Below are 14,817 nucleotides of genomic sequence, written 5' to 3' on the forward strand. Positions count from 1 at the left end.
CAAAGTCTGCTGGAGGAGTGGAGAGGACTGCAGAGGGTAGAGGAAATTAAAGTTGGTGTAATCACATTAATAACTACCCTTCTGCTGCAGCAAAGAATAGTTGAACCCAGTTATCCTTGTAACCATATTAAAATAACCTTGTACTTTCAAAGTCTCAAACATAGGCAAGGAGAGCAAAAAGAACCATTACAGCTGAGTAAGAGCCTAGAATTAAAGGTTTTGTTTCTTATCTAAAAGATAGTAGTGTAAATGTGTCACAAAATCTTTTCTTTATTGTCTTGGTTTAAGACAAGAGGTGGGCACTCTAAAATGAGTTACCTCCTTTTTAGTTTTAATCAATCCCTTTCCATCAATACTGAGAAACAAATATGAATAGCTATAAGTTAAAATAATAACAGTTTGCTAAAAATCTCTGAAACAGCAACAGGAAAGGAAAGTACAAGTTACAAAGAACAAAGAGAAACTCAAAATAGTGGAGGAGTTCCTCATCCAAGATGGTGCCCACTGAGACAGCAGTGTGTAGAGACAAAGATGGTGGAAGCCCTTCTCCCTCTTACCGCTCTGGCAGAGGCAGCTTGGATGGCGAAGGCAGCTGGCACATTCCAGCAGGTGAAATTCAGTCAACAGCTGAAGCACATGGAGGGACTTCATCTTGTCACTAGCAGAAGCAGCAGGCAGCCAGCTGGGATGACTCGGAGTCTGCCTTTCCTGTGCCACTGGGTGCTGCTGGAAGAATGGGGTGACCATATGGAGAGCTGTAGACAGGAATTTAGGGAATTTACTGTGCAGCAGTTCAGGATTGCAAAACACAACCTCTCAGGAAAACCTGCCCAAAGAAGCCACCTAAAAAGCACCCAAACAAATAAACAAACAAACAAAAAAAAAACCAAAATACAAATGGAAGCCTCTACCCACACTGCCTCAGCTTTCTCTCCCTGCAGAATGAAAGGGAAATAGCAAGAGCCAAGAGGAAACAGAGACTCTGTCTTGAGTGTCCCAGCCTTAAAGTACATTTATACAACCCAGCCCCACAGTTTCGTTCATGGCTGTGCTGCTGCATCTTAGCAAGATACTAAGAGGTAGGGCACAGATAATAATTGGTATGAAATACAATAACATTTTGGGTTACCCAGGACCTTTATAATGTTTTTAATTAGAAGCTATGATTTTTTTCCTTGAAACTAAACGGTTATTTCAAATAGAATTAACCACAGATGGCGCATTACTTTAATTCTTCTACCTTCTGAAAATACAACAATAAGACATATGTCTTTCCTTTATAATCAATGGAAAGGAAAAATTCTGTCACTTCACTTCCTGAGCAATCTCAGAAACCTCTCAGTGGAAAAGCTTTTTTTTCCTATAGAGTGAAAATGCAGCATGAACTTCTGAGTTCCTTCTAAAAGCCAAGGAAAGATATAAGCAGACTCATCCTTACCAGGTAGTAGGACTGACCAAAAATATAGAATAGCTTAGTACCTGTAGAGAAGTAAAGGCATGACTACCTTCCCTCTCATAAGGTGGTCTGTGCAGTTAGGTGACAGCTGTAACAGCCAGATCCTTTGTTTAAAGCTGCTACCAACATGGCATATATGAACTGATGTCAACTGAATTTTAAAAATTCTAATATCACAGAGGTTTACAGTTGCTGATGCACTTTTGGCTACTATTCTCCTAATAAAGAAAATTATTAAATTAAATTATGCATATTCTTTCAAAAATATAATGCTGTTCAATTCATATTACAAGTTTCATCAGAAACAAGGCTTGATTATGAAGCTAATTAAAGTCTCATTAGATACACAGAGAGGCTATCTTTGGCTACAGAACTATATTATAGCAACTGCTTATATTGCTGTCAAGTGTACTTGAAACATCATGCCATCTTTGCTTTAACACTTACACATATGAATATGGTATCTTTGTATTGCTGTTGTATTTTTGAAAATGAAAAAAGTTGTATTTTGAAAATAAAAAAATAATAACAACTCTGTGACTAAATTACTCCAAAATACAGTAGTTTTACATCAAATATTTATTAGGATATCTGAGCTTTCTCATTTTTTTTTGGTGGGGGGGAATGTGGTTTAAGATATATAAAGGAAAGAGGAAAGCTAATTTAATAAGACAGATCTCAATAATTCTAAGAATTAAATACCTTACTGGAGTTCAAGCCTGCCCTCATTTTCAGAGGTAACATTTCAATATAGTTATATTTTATGCACTCTTTTATGGATAAATGCATGGAAGAGAGGAGATATATAAAAATAGGCAGATCCAATCTCTCAGTGACATCAACAGAGAATGGATCAGATAGCTACAACTAAAATGCTGGTTCACAGTTTAGTCCAGTCAGATTGACTTTTTGCAACAAATTATGTTAAAAGACATATGTCCAATTTTTTTAAACTAATCAACGTTAGAAATTTCAATTTATGATGACTTCAAGTTAGAAAAGTATAGCTGGCTAACTGGCGAATGTACTCTTTAGATATTAATAAATCTTTATTGAAAATCATCAGTGGATTGACAGTGTTTACAGTGATTAGTGCAGGTGCAAAGCTGAGCTATGTCAGCTTAGGCTCATGATACTTCCATGTCTCTCTTGCTTGAAAAGAGCATGATGGGCCCTTGCTGGATTTTTTGCCAACAGAGCCATGGTATGTCAGACCATTTTTGAGTGACTACTCTCTTAAGGCAATCCCACCATAACCTACCATTACTGAATGTTTAGCTTCTATACAAATGAAATTGTGAATTCAAGCATTTGTTTCCTACCCAGCAAGGATTTCAATAAAATATGGTGCATGATCTGAACCACTCCACAATCCTACAGAATCAGTGACATTTGTACAGGCCCAGGAGTCATGGAGAGACACTATAAATACCATCCAATAGCAAAGGTGAGTTTGACTGAACTTTGTAAATTAGATATTATTGCCTTTGTTAAGTTCAGTAGGTGAAGGAAGGGAGAACAATAATATTTTTATTAAATTTTACTTACCCTGTCCCTGGCAGTGAGTAATATAATTGAATTAATCTTTCTTAACAGAAGCCTGAAAGGACATTATATCCCTTTGAGGAAACATGAATCCCTTCCAAACTGTAGATCTTTGCTCTTCCTAAAATCATTGTTATTCCTTATTTATTTGTTAGATTTCATTGCTAAGAACATAAATTAATTTAAAATCTATTGTTTTCTTATAACTTTGCTAAACTTTAATATGTCTGGATACTCTGTGGATCTAGATTGCATCATAACAAATGAAGAAGAACATCATGAGGGAAGCATTTTAAATCCAACTGCAAATTCATAAAATTCATAAATAGCTGTGTTCAAATACCTTTTCTTTCTATTTTTTTATTATTATTTTTATCCACTTCTGAAGATCCAAGAGGTCAAATAGGTGTGCTGTTTTCCTAGTCTCTGCTTCTTCACAGCTGAATGTCTGGGATTCATTAATCAATAGCAGGTTCTTTTTTCCTTATTTCTTTTAATTTCTGTCATTATAATCCAGTATAATTGCACATTTTATGCTGGATAAATTATGGTACATATCTAAATTAGTAAATTATATTTGCAATCACATTATGAAATTATATTTACAATCATAAAATTATGTTTGAAAACTCACCACGTCACAGAATATATCTAAATGAATATCCATAGCCTGATTCATAATATATGATATTTTTTCCAGATTTGCACTAAAATTTTCTTATTCTCCTTTTTTAAAACTTTTCTTCTATGAATGGTTTGAGGCAGAAGTTTTATATTGTTAATTTGAGACAATGTAACAAGTTGAAATATTTTAAAATGTATGCTTTATGAAAGATCTATTTATTTGTTCCCTATGCCACAGTCTGTTCTTGTCCTTCTTGGGCTCCAAGTTTTTGTGCTTACCTTTAATCTCTATAGGCACTGTGATGATATAACATTTATTTAGGTTTTTTTTTAATAGACTTGCACTATTGGAATTCTACAGAAAATATAATTTAAAACTCTCTGGTAAATTCTGGTCAGGCAGCTGCTAATAGAACAGCAGCAAAGTAGCCAAGAGATTGAGAAAAAAATGTTTCAAAAGACAACTTGGAAACTAAGTCTTCATGCAGACTAGTTTCTGTAAAACCCCTCTGAGATTTGCATAATGGAAAGAGAGGACTTCTGAGTTCTTCCCAGAGAGCAGCCCAATGGTCTGACTAATGGGGGATTTGTAAAGGGATCTTACATTCTTACATGGAAATTTTCTCTCCACAAACCATGACTACAGAATTCTTCAGTGGAAAGGAAGCTATAATTTATAGATCAATGAGCAATGTCTTGCAACTCTGGCAGATACTCTCACCACTGAATATTGCAAATCTAATTCTGTGTGATTACTTCCACCAAAACTGCAAAATAGTATCTGGTACAACTAAACTGAACAGTAATTTGTTTGGAGCCACATATTTAATTCTCTATTTCATTACTACAAGAAAGTTGTTTATACTTCAGCTAATAAGTAAAGGAAAAGGCATCTGTGATGCAAATAGGGAGTGGCAGGACAGCTGAAACTCCTTTACTTCATAACAGTCCGCCTCCTCTTTGTGAAAACTTTAAAAAAAACAGGAGGACAACAATTTTTTTCCAGGATAAAATTCCTGGACAAAAATCGAGGATTTTTGGATAGTTGTCTGGTTGGTTGGTTGGTGGCTTTTTGCTTTGAAATGAGGAAACAAATTTCCTCTCTTTCTTGTCCCTGACTTTTGGACACATAAACCGTCTTTGACATAAACTGCGTTTCGTTTACCTTATACAGGCATCTGTATTTGAGGAATAGTTCTTCCTGTCTAGCAAGGTAAGGGTGTCCTACAAATCAGATCTCGTATATGTAAGTGCCATGTAGTTGTTTCAAATAACCTAGAGCCTTTCAAATATTTAATTAATTGAACTGCACTCACAAAATAAAGGCATGAGTTAGCAACCGAATTGTTGCTCAGAGAGCACAAGTAGCATCAATGCTGCAGCAGGAAAGCTGGATGTGAGGGGATAATGTGAAGGCTAAAATTTCCTCCATCAATCTCATGCATAGTTCTTCATTCTACTATTTCTACACTATACACAATGCTAAGAATATATATCTTTAACTTTAATGCTAAACATATTAAAATACTAAGAAATGCAACAAGCACAGTAAGATGAATGACATGGATATGTCTTCATTTCACCGATGACATTGAAATGTGGTTCCTTTTCTAAAATCTGAGAGGAAATGAAAGACAGACACAAGTGACTATGAAGCAATCAGTGTTTGGCATATGCCAATTCTGAAAAGAGACCATAAAGAGCTCAGATTAGGCTGTAGGCCAAAATGTAGGATGTAATTAAAAAATAGAGAAATTATCTGGCATGCTATCTGGTATATGAAAATCTCTGATAGGCTCTATTAAAACAAAAGGATTTTAGAGAATACTTATCTATAATTAGATGGAGATTTTATTTCAGACAAGGTCCATTATGTTGCCTGAAGACAGCTGAATGCCTTCATATTTATTATACATGACCATATGAAATAAAATACATCCAGTAAAAAGAAGTACGATGAGAAAGACTGAAACTGTGCATATAAAAAGTAATTAATTAATTCTAACCATGTTTTCAATGTATTTGTTTCACTTGCTTTGAATATTTTAACAAAGGAACTTCACTAGCAATACAGAGCACAAAAATGGATTGAAAATGTTGATGCTGGGTAAATAAAGACTGATAGGAAGAGTTTGTAGAGCTGCATACAAACCCAGTGAATAGGATTTTGGTATCACAATACAGTTGTTGCCAACTTGTTAGCTGAGTTGAAAAATGAAGGAACACAGTCTGCAGTACCTAGTATATTTGGCAGATTGCAATTTTTAAATATAAATGAGTTGTTCAGACGTAATTTCAGGCTACCCCATGAATTTGATCCGTTTCTGCAGATTAAAATGTCTACATGGTAAATTCTTTAACTTTTGTGAAAGACTTGATTAACAAAGTATTAGGAATTATTCTCCTGGTTCAGATTTCTGTGTCCTTTGACATACTTTAATTAGGTCTTGTAGCTATTGATGGTATTGATCAACTGCCTTTTGACTCTCCCTTGAATCCTTTGCATACTATAAATCACATTGAAAATTAAGAGGATATATGAGTGGTCATAGAGTGCCACATTTAGCAGATGTTTTAGTTTTTTACTGCATAATTTTATTGTTTTATTTCAATAGGATATATAAATCCTGTGGGTTATTTTACTAAAATGGGAAAAAAAGAGAGGTAAAACCCCACCAGTTCTTGTCATAAATAATAATTTATTTCAGCCTTCATCTTGACATCTTCACTACAGAATGGACTATCCAAGAAGACAAATGGAGAAGTCTGGTGGTTTGACCTTTGCTTGATGCTAGGTGCCCACCAAAGCTGTCCTATCACTTCTCTCCTGAGCTGGACAGGGAAGAGAGGAGATACTGAAAAGTTTGTGGGTCGAGATAAGAACAGAGAAAGATCACTCATCAATTACTGTAATGGGCAAAACAGACTCAGTTTGGAAAAAATAGTTTAATTTATTGCAAACAAAATCAGAGTAGGCTAATGAGAAGTAAACCCAAAACTCAAACACCCTCCTCCCTGTTCTTAGGCTTAATTTTATTACCAGTTGTCTATCTCTTCCCCCCAGTGGCACAGGGAAAAAGGGAGTGGGGGCTGCAGTCAATTCTTCACCTGTTGCTGATTCTTCCTGCTGATCCTTCCTATATAGTTCTATAACATAAACCAGCTGTATCTTCCCATCAGTGTCCCACATGTCAATAAAATTAACGTGAATCATGCAAACTTCTAAACAAATAACCCATTGGTTTTTTCAGTGAGGTACAGAATACAAAATTATTGTTGCTATTAAGAAAATTTGCCTACACTGTCTTAATTTTTCTCCAATTTGGATCTTACTCATGATCAATCATGGTCATAAGTTTCATACAGAATAACTTTTCAAACATACTTTCTAAATAAGATAATGGCTAAGAAAAAAGATCCAATAATGTATAGTCTTTATCGTATGTGCTTTACATTTAAACTATTGAAATGAAATATAAATTTTTTAAGGTACTGTATGTATAATTTTAATCTTATAATTCAGAAAAAAAAGAAAAAAACAACAAAAAGTAACAAATTCAGAGTAATTAGATATTACTGTGAAGTTCCTGGACTTAATTCAGGAAAAATTAAATTTCTTCAGAAAGCACAGATGGAGATAAGAAAAACTGGTTAATACATACCTTGAAAATCTTTAATTTATGAATAATGTAATAAACATTACTGTACACATAAAATTTATAGTGGGAATAGAGGTTAGATAGAGGTATACAGGTTAAAACACAGCTTCCAGTGGCTTAAAAACAGTCTCACATCTGTGAGATTTCAATTTACCTGGTTATACTTTAATCTACAATAAGCACTGGTGATGCTGGATCTAAATTTCAGAACTCTATCACTATGAAATCAGGATGGATTGTTGCCAAATAACATCAAGCTTATGTGCGGGAGTAGTTGGCACTGATTTTTTGTGAAATAAATAATTACCTAAAGTACCTAAAGAAATATAAAGGAATTTCCCAATTATTCTTTAACTAATCTGGAAAAGATATAATCATTTTTAAATTATATTTTCCCTCAGGCTCAACCTACATTTAATTCTTAATTAAAACTTCTGTTTACCGAGCAGCACTGTTGACACAGTAGGATTAAAAAAAAAAAAAAAAAAAAAAAAGTCTATTTTCAATAGCGTATTTTAAAGACTTTTATGTACAAACTGAATAATGTTAGATTTTTTGCCTAGACTGCAGTGATTTATTTTTTATATGGGTATACATATTTGTTTAAATTGTTTTTTGTACATGGTAAAAAATATTCTTTGAACATTCAGGTTGAAATCAGACCAGTAAATATTTTGTCTTGGCCCTGTAAAAGGCAAAGCCTGTGGACCTGTAAAAGCCACAGAGATCTGGTCACTTCATAAAATGTTATTTGTGCAGGTTCCCTGTGAGCTAAATGAAAGACCAAAAAAACATGTCCAAAGACAAGAATCTGAAACTCTCTTGTCCTAATATAGCACTAAACTACAGATAAATCTGACATGCTTTTTCTCAGCTAAACCAATTCCTAGCTAAGCAGTTGTTCAGCTTGATGGCTAGGGAAAGAAAATCATTCCATCGTGGTTTCAGCCTTTATCAGCTGTATCTCTTGCAATGGCACTACCCAGTGTACAAGGCAGCAGACTCCATCAAAAAAAGTCTTAGAGGCAGGGCCTGAAAAGAGCACTGTAGCTAGCTGGTGATAATACAGAAGGATGTAATGGTGAGTGCCATGGCAACAAAGAAGGACCGTTATCTTTCTTAGCAAGAATATTGTTTTCTGTGATCCTGACATTTTTGCAGTTTGCCATTAATCAGAAATTTTGATTCTGCAGATATACAACATCAACTAGAACTCTAAAATATTTATAATTCTGTTTCAGGTATTTGATTTTATTTATTCTCAGAATTTTCTTTATTTACAGGAGCAATCTTTTTAATAGTATTCTCATCTGCACTGTTCTTAAATGTTTTATTTTATTCTTAAAAAAAAGGTTGTATGAAAACATGTCATCATTGTCTAGTGATGTCTAGAGAAACACAAATTTATTGATCTCTTCTTATATATTACATAAAATATCACAAAATATCACATTTATTTTTATTCATGGATATGTTTACTTTTGGATCACAATTGCTGTATTCACTTTGCTCTTTTGTTTGACTTGGTTTGGTGTTAGGGCTTTTTTCTTTACTTGTTTGTTTGTTCTCAAACACCAGCTGGATTTCACCAAGGCTACATTTTACATGTTGCCACCTATAGCTGTTGTTGTTCTTCTTACTATTATCATCATTATTTAAAACTAATTACATTGTTAACTACTTTATTCTCCGAAGCTAACTACTTTATTCTCTCCAAAGAAATCAAAAATGAAGGAACTTTGCTTACACTCTGCACTTCAAGATCTGTCCCTACTGCCAAATACCAACAAAAAATAGTCCATGTTACATTATCCATAACTTACCATTTTAACCCTTACAGTTCTTTCCCAATTGCACTGTGGCACAGTGGGTAAGCACCATTAGCTGTCTATTGGTGTTAACTCACTACAGCTTTCCAGTGCTTAAGATCTTTGGCAACTGCCTCTACAGATTTTTCTTATGTCTATAAAGATTTGACCTCAGATAATTCATGTACTTTTAATGGAATAACTATATGGCTGAGCTAATTTTTTTGGATGACCTATTTGATTATGAACACAGCAATTTTTGTTCAAAGTACTTCTGCTACTATAACTTCTGCCAATTCTCTGATTGAAATTATATATGACTACAAATGAGAGCAAATATTCCTACAGTACTTTACACACAGATATGCCTTTTAAGACTGTTAGGGTTTTATTTGTATTTTATTTAAATAGCCCTTCAAACAGGGAAAAGCTTCAGTATTGGCACTAGTATGAATTCCATTCAGTAGATGTTAAAAATGCTAAATTTGTTGTAGGATGCTCCTAACTAACACAGCTTAAGAATAATAAGTGCTACCAACACACCAAATGTTAAAGAAGGTAGATCAGAATGATGTTATATAAGGATTTCAGAATTAAAAGACAGAACAGCCTAGATATTTTACAGTGTTCCTGGAATAAACAAAACATGCTATATCATGTCAAGATCAGACACACCAAAGCAAATAAGATTGGCAAACCATACACAACACATTCTATATATGCATGTTAAAATAAATCTCAGGACACGCTTTAAATAGAAGGCCAAATGCTGATAAATATAGTAGGGATTTTAGCTTCCTACATGAAACACTTTCAAAGCAATAGAACCAAGTAAAGAACTATTAAGGCTGGAGAAATAATAACAACTGTTCAGTGTCTGAATTTTTCTATTTGATTATTTATAAAATAGTTACTATTCATTTATATTATGTTATTTTTTACAAATTAGTAACTATACTGTTAGTTTATATTGTCTTAGTCCAAATAGGTTACTCATTATAGTGGTTCATTTTACAACCTGCAACTCCTGAAAGAATGGGATTCCATCATTAAGATGGAGATCATGTTTTTTCACTCTCACAAATCAAGCTAATTTTATAAGTCAGTAGGCCAAAAGATATAATTTTCTTCTTTTTCAAATATCAGTCACTTGAAAATAGTATTGCAGAAAACTAGGGACATGAAAACTTTGGATTTTTCTACTTTTAAATAAGAAAATTAAGTATTAAACTAGTATCTATTAGACAGATATTAAATAATATTTTCAGATATTATCAGACCTGACAGATATCCTTTACAAAGAATAAACACATAAAGTAGTTAAATAAAGAGTAGAATCCAAAATTCAAGCAATTTCCTCAAGGTTTTCCTGTTCATAAGCAAAGGAAAACATTCACTTACATTGTTACAACAGAGAAAGAATTTTTACATAGTAAAAAAAGAAGAAATAGCACATGCAAATTTTAACCTTTTTTCCAGAGCTCATTGAAGAACAGAAAATCTGAAATAGCTTGACATTGTCCTCTAAATGTATTTTATCAGAAGTGAAAATATGTGGCTAAAGCATGATGTACTAAATGTATTGTCAACAAGAAGACAAAGAGACTGAAAGAGAAGGGTCAATACCACTGCTACAACATGGGGAATTCAAAGAACCTGGGGGTGTTACAACGCAGCAGTGTCCTTGACCACAAACCTGACATAAAATAAATAGATAAGAAAAAGTAAATAGACAAAAATTGGGGACTTTATTTGGATAAGAATCATCTCAGTGAAATATATGTGTCTTCAGTATATATGTAGGCTTTGTGATATGGTCCACCTTGGTTACATTTCTTGTTAATACAAAGAGGAATGTTTTCTCTTCACTGGAAAATAGCATGTTAGCACCTTATCTAATGTATTTTAGGATAAAGTGAACAACATTTAAGAACTGTCTGTTCTTCTCTATCACCGGTAAGTGAATTCACACAATTGGAGATTGGAGAATCGGAGAATTATTGCAGGGACTTCATGAGACAGGAAAAGCAATTTTCTGTTGTCTAAACAAACCCTAAAACAAATGACTTTTTTGTCACAGTGCAGAAAAGGGAGTGCTGGAAATAAAAGCCTCTTTCATTCGACTTAATTACAGTTCTGGTACAGGTATTTTCAGAGAAGGTAGAACTGGGTCTTACAGAAGTGGTGCATTACAGGCTAAGAAATGTATTTGTCTCATAGTCCCTCTTCATATTGTACTTAAAATCCATTAGGAATTGTATGAGGTTTGTATGGCAAGGTTTTGAGAATAAGCGTTTAAGATCCCAGAAGCCTACCCCATGTCAGATAAACCCAGGGCCAGCCAGCTCCAAAATGGACTGTTCACTGTCCAAAGCCAAGCTGGTCAGCAACGATGGTAACACTTCTATGATAACATGGTTATGAAGGGAAAAACATACCTCCTGTGTAACAGAAGCCAGAGAGCAGAGTGAGAATATATGAGACAAACAACTCTGCAGACACCAAACTCAGCAAAGATGAAGATGCTGGAGCAGGGATTCCCCATCAGCCTGTGGTGAGGGCTCTGTTAAAGCACTGGTCCCTCTGTAGCCCATGGAGTTCCCATGGAACCTGCAGTGTCTGAAGGACCACATGCTGAAGGAGGTGGATGCCTGAAGGAGGCTGTGATCCTATGGGAAGCCCATAAAGGACCAGGCTCCTGGTGGGACATGTGACCCTGTGAGGAACCCATGCTGGAGCAGTCCAGTCCTGAAGAACTGCACCTTATGGAAAGGAGCTGTGCTGGAGTCATCCCTGAAAAACTGTAGCTCAGGGGAAGGATATGTGTTGGAGACTTTTGTGAAGGGCCGTCTCCTTTGTTTGTGAGTGGGACTGCACAATGAAGCAGCGAAAGACATTGAGGAGGAAGGAGCAGCAGAGACAACACAGGATTAATCAACTGCAATCTTCTGGTCCCCATCCCTCTGAGCTGCACCTGGAGAGGAGGTAGAAAATTTAAAGGTCAAGTTGAACCCAATAAGAAGGGGAAGGTGAAGGGAACATTTTTTAAGGTTTGTTTTTCTATCTCATTTAATCGGTAAACAATTAGATTAATTTTCCCTAAGCAAGTCTCTTTTGCCCATATTGTTAGTGGTGAGAGAAGTCTCCTCATCTCTTACATGACCCATGAGCCTTTTCTTATATTTATTCTTCCCCTGTCCTGATGAGGATGGGGATTGATAGAGCAGTTCTGATGTCCAGCCAAATTTAGCCCACCCTACCTATATAAAATTCTCAATTATTCAAAACTAGTACAAGCTCATTTTCAAAGGAACTCAAAGACATTTCTTATCAATGACTCCAGGCTAATTGAAAGTCAAGTCAACAGAAATTCCTTCATTGATATAAATAAACTCTCAGTTACTCTCTTGATAATTGTGTCAAGAGCAACATTTACAAAAATACTGATGAGATCTGATAGTTAGAAGCTGGCCCTGTTTTGAAAGAAATTACCTCCAAAAGTCCCTTTTAACTTAACCTGCTTTATGAGTCTATGTTGCTATGATTTGAACATCCTCACTAACTCAACCAAGTCTTTCCAAAGGCTGTGTGAAAACTAAAATTGAATGAGGAGACTCTGATAAAATATTTCTGAAAAGTACTTTAGTTAAATAAACACATAACCTCTAAAATTGACCTCAATTTCACAATGGAAAACCACCATTTATTCATTTTAGTCTTTAGTCAAATCCTAACATATTACCTGAGAATTAGATCAGTAGGAAGAAAAGTAAATGTCCGCATACCTGCTTTTCAAGATCATAACCACTACACTTAAAAAAATTAATAAATAGCATTTTTAATGAAAGAGTATCCTTGTATTATACAAAAGAAAAGGTGTAAATCAGTCTTAATATTTATCTTCAGAAAGAAAAAAAGGGGTATAAAAAAGGGGTATAACAGTGGCTTTGTGACTGTTTAAAAAAAAAAGATTAGTCAAAATAACACACAATATTATATGTAGCCCTGAAAAGACAAGACTTTGTCAATACATAAAGACACTCAAACACTAGGTGAGTAAAAACGTTTCAAATTTTATATTATTTTTACTCTCTCAAAATTATTTAAATATCATTTGGTGGAACAACCTCTTACTGACATAAATAATTGAAGATATAATATATGTATATTAAGTATACCCAGTGGAGATAATCAGGTATTTTACATCTAAAAACAATTTTTAATCTCTTGTTTGGCTGCTTTCCATAGTTCCCAGTTTTTGCTCCGATACAAATTAAGAACAGAATTATAGATGCATACTATAGACACAGGTATTTTGCCCAGAGAGGTTGTGAAGTCTCCCCTCTTGGACATATTCAGAAGCCATTTGAACATCTTCTTGGACATATTCTAGGCAGCCCTGCTTGAACAGAGGAGGTGGACAAGATGACCTCTTGAGGCTGCTGCCAACCTCAGCCATGCTGTGATTTTGTGATATATTAGTGCTCAAATGTGTGTGATTATATATAGATATTAATGTATTAATACATATTTGTTAATCTTTTAGGGACATACTTTCTCAAACATACTGTACAAATTACTGGAAGTTGCCATCTTCCAGTTTGAAGGGAACATATTGAAATAAAGACAAACTTTCTGAGTATATGTTTTGATTAATATTTTCTAATTTCAATTGCTGATTATGATTCTTTGAATGCATTTATTATGTCTGCACTTTGGTAAATCTTATGCAAATTTTGGTGAAACTCTTTATGACTCCCTCCTCTCAAAAGAAGATAATTTAAAACATTTTTTTTAAAACTGATTTTGAACAATGTAGCTGATTTTTACTCTTTCCCAGGCATTTATTTTCTTAAAAGCATTTACAACCTAAACATCCAAACTGCTACCCCACAGTTCTGTGGAACTGTGAGTTAGAAAATGGACAATTTTCATACAGTATCAACCCAGGAGAATACACCTAGTCTAGTGCCATGTCCTTGACAGTAGTTACAATCAGCTCTTTTACATGAATAGGTCAAGAAGATAAGCTTTGATGTTTAAAAGTTTGATATATTGTAATGAGTCTGTCTGGGATGGAGTTAATCTTTTTCATGGCAGCCCACATGGTGCCATTTCAGATTAGTGAATTAACAATGTTGATAGCACACCTGAGTTTTAACTGTTGAACTGTGTCTGCACAGCACTGAGATCTCTGTTTCTTACTCTCTGTATCCCTGCAGGCAGTTGGCTATGGGTGGGCAAGACAGCCATGAGGTTTATTCAAATGGATGAAAGGGATACTTAATATCATATAATACTATGCTAGGCAATAAAAAGTAGAAAGGAGGAAAGATCTAAAGTAGGCATAGTTTCTCGAAGGCAGGCATTGCATTGGAAATTTGCTGGAAAGCGGAGTGGTAGGAGGAGGTGGTAATTAATTGCCTCTCATTTAACTGTTTTGCTTTGTTTTGTTTCTCTTCCCTTATTAAACTGTTTTTGTTTTGGCCAATGAGTTTTTGTCACTTTTTGTCTTTCTAATTCTCTCCCTCATCCCACTTATCATATCCATTCTAAAAGTCTTAGCTATTTTAGCAATTCAACTCCGAATTTTTGCTTTATGAATATAAAGTTTAAATCTTGAAACTTGATAAAAATATTGTTCAAGGACTACAAAATTATAACAAGTTCCCTATACTAATTATATAATAAAAAATGTTTCCACCATCAAGTTTTCTGCTACTAA

General features: G+C 34.5%; 1 protein-coding gene across 1 annotated transcript in view; it reads right to left on the bottom strand.

Moving 5' to 3' along the window:
- Positions 1 to 240: 240 nt before the first annotated feature.
- Positions 241 to 14,817, bottom strand: part of LOC140685224 (uncharacterized) — a 35,185-nt gene continuing 20,608 nt past the window's right edge. The window contains exon 4 of the mRNA XM_072936654.1: positions 241 to 755. The gene's annotated coding sequence lies outside the window, so the exon portion shown is untranslated. The remainder of the gene's footprint in view (positions 756 to 14,817) is intronic.

Source organism: Taeniopygia guttata, chromosome 1 (assembly GCF_048771995.1).
Source record: "Taeniopygia guttata chromosome 1, bTaeGut7.mat, whole genome shotgun sequence".
Taxonomy (NCBI): domain Eukaryota; kingdom Metazoa; phylum Chordata; class Aves; order Passeriformes; family Estrildidae; genus Taeniopygia; species Taeniopygia guttata.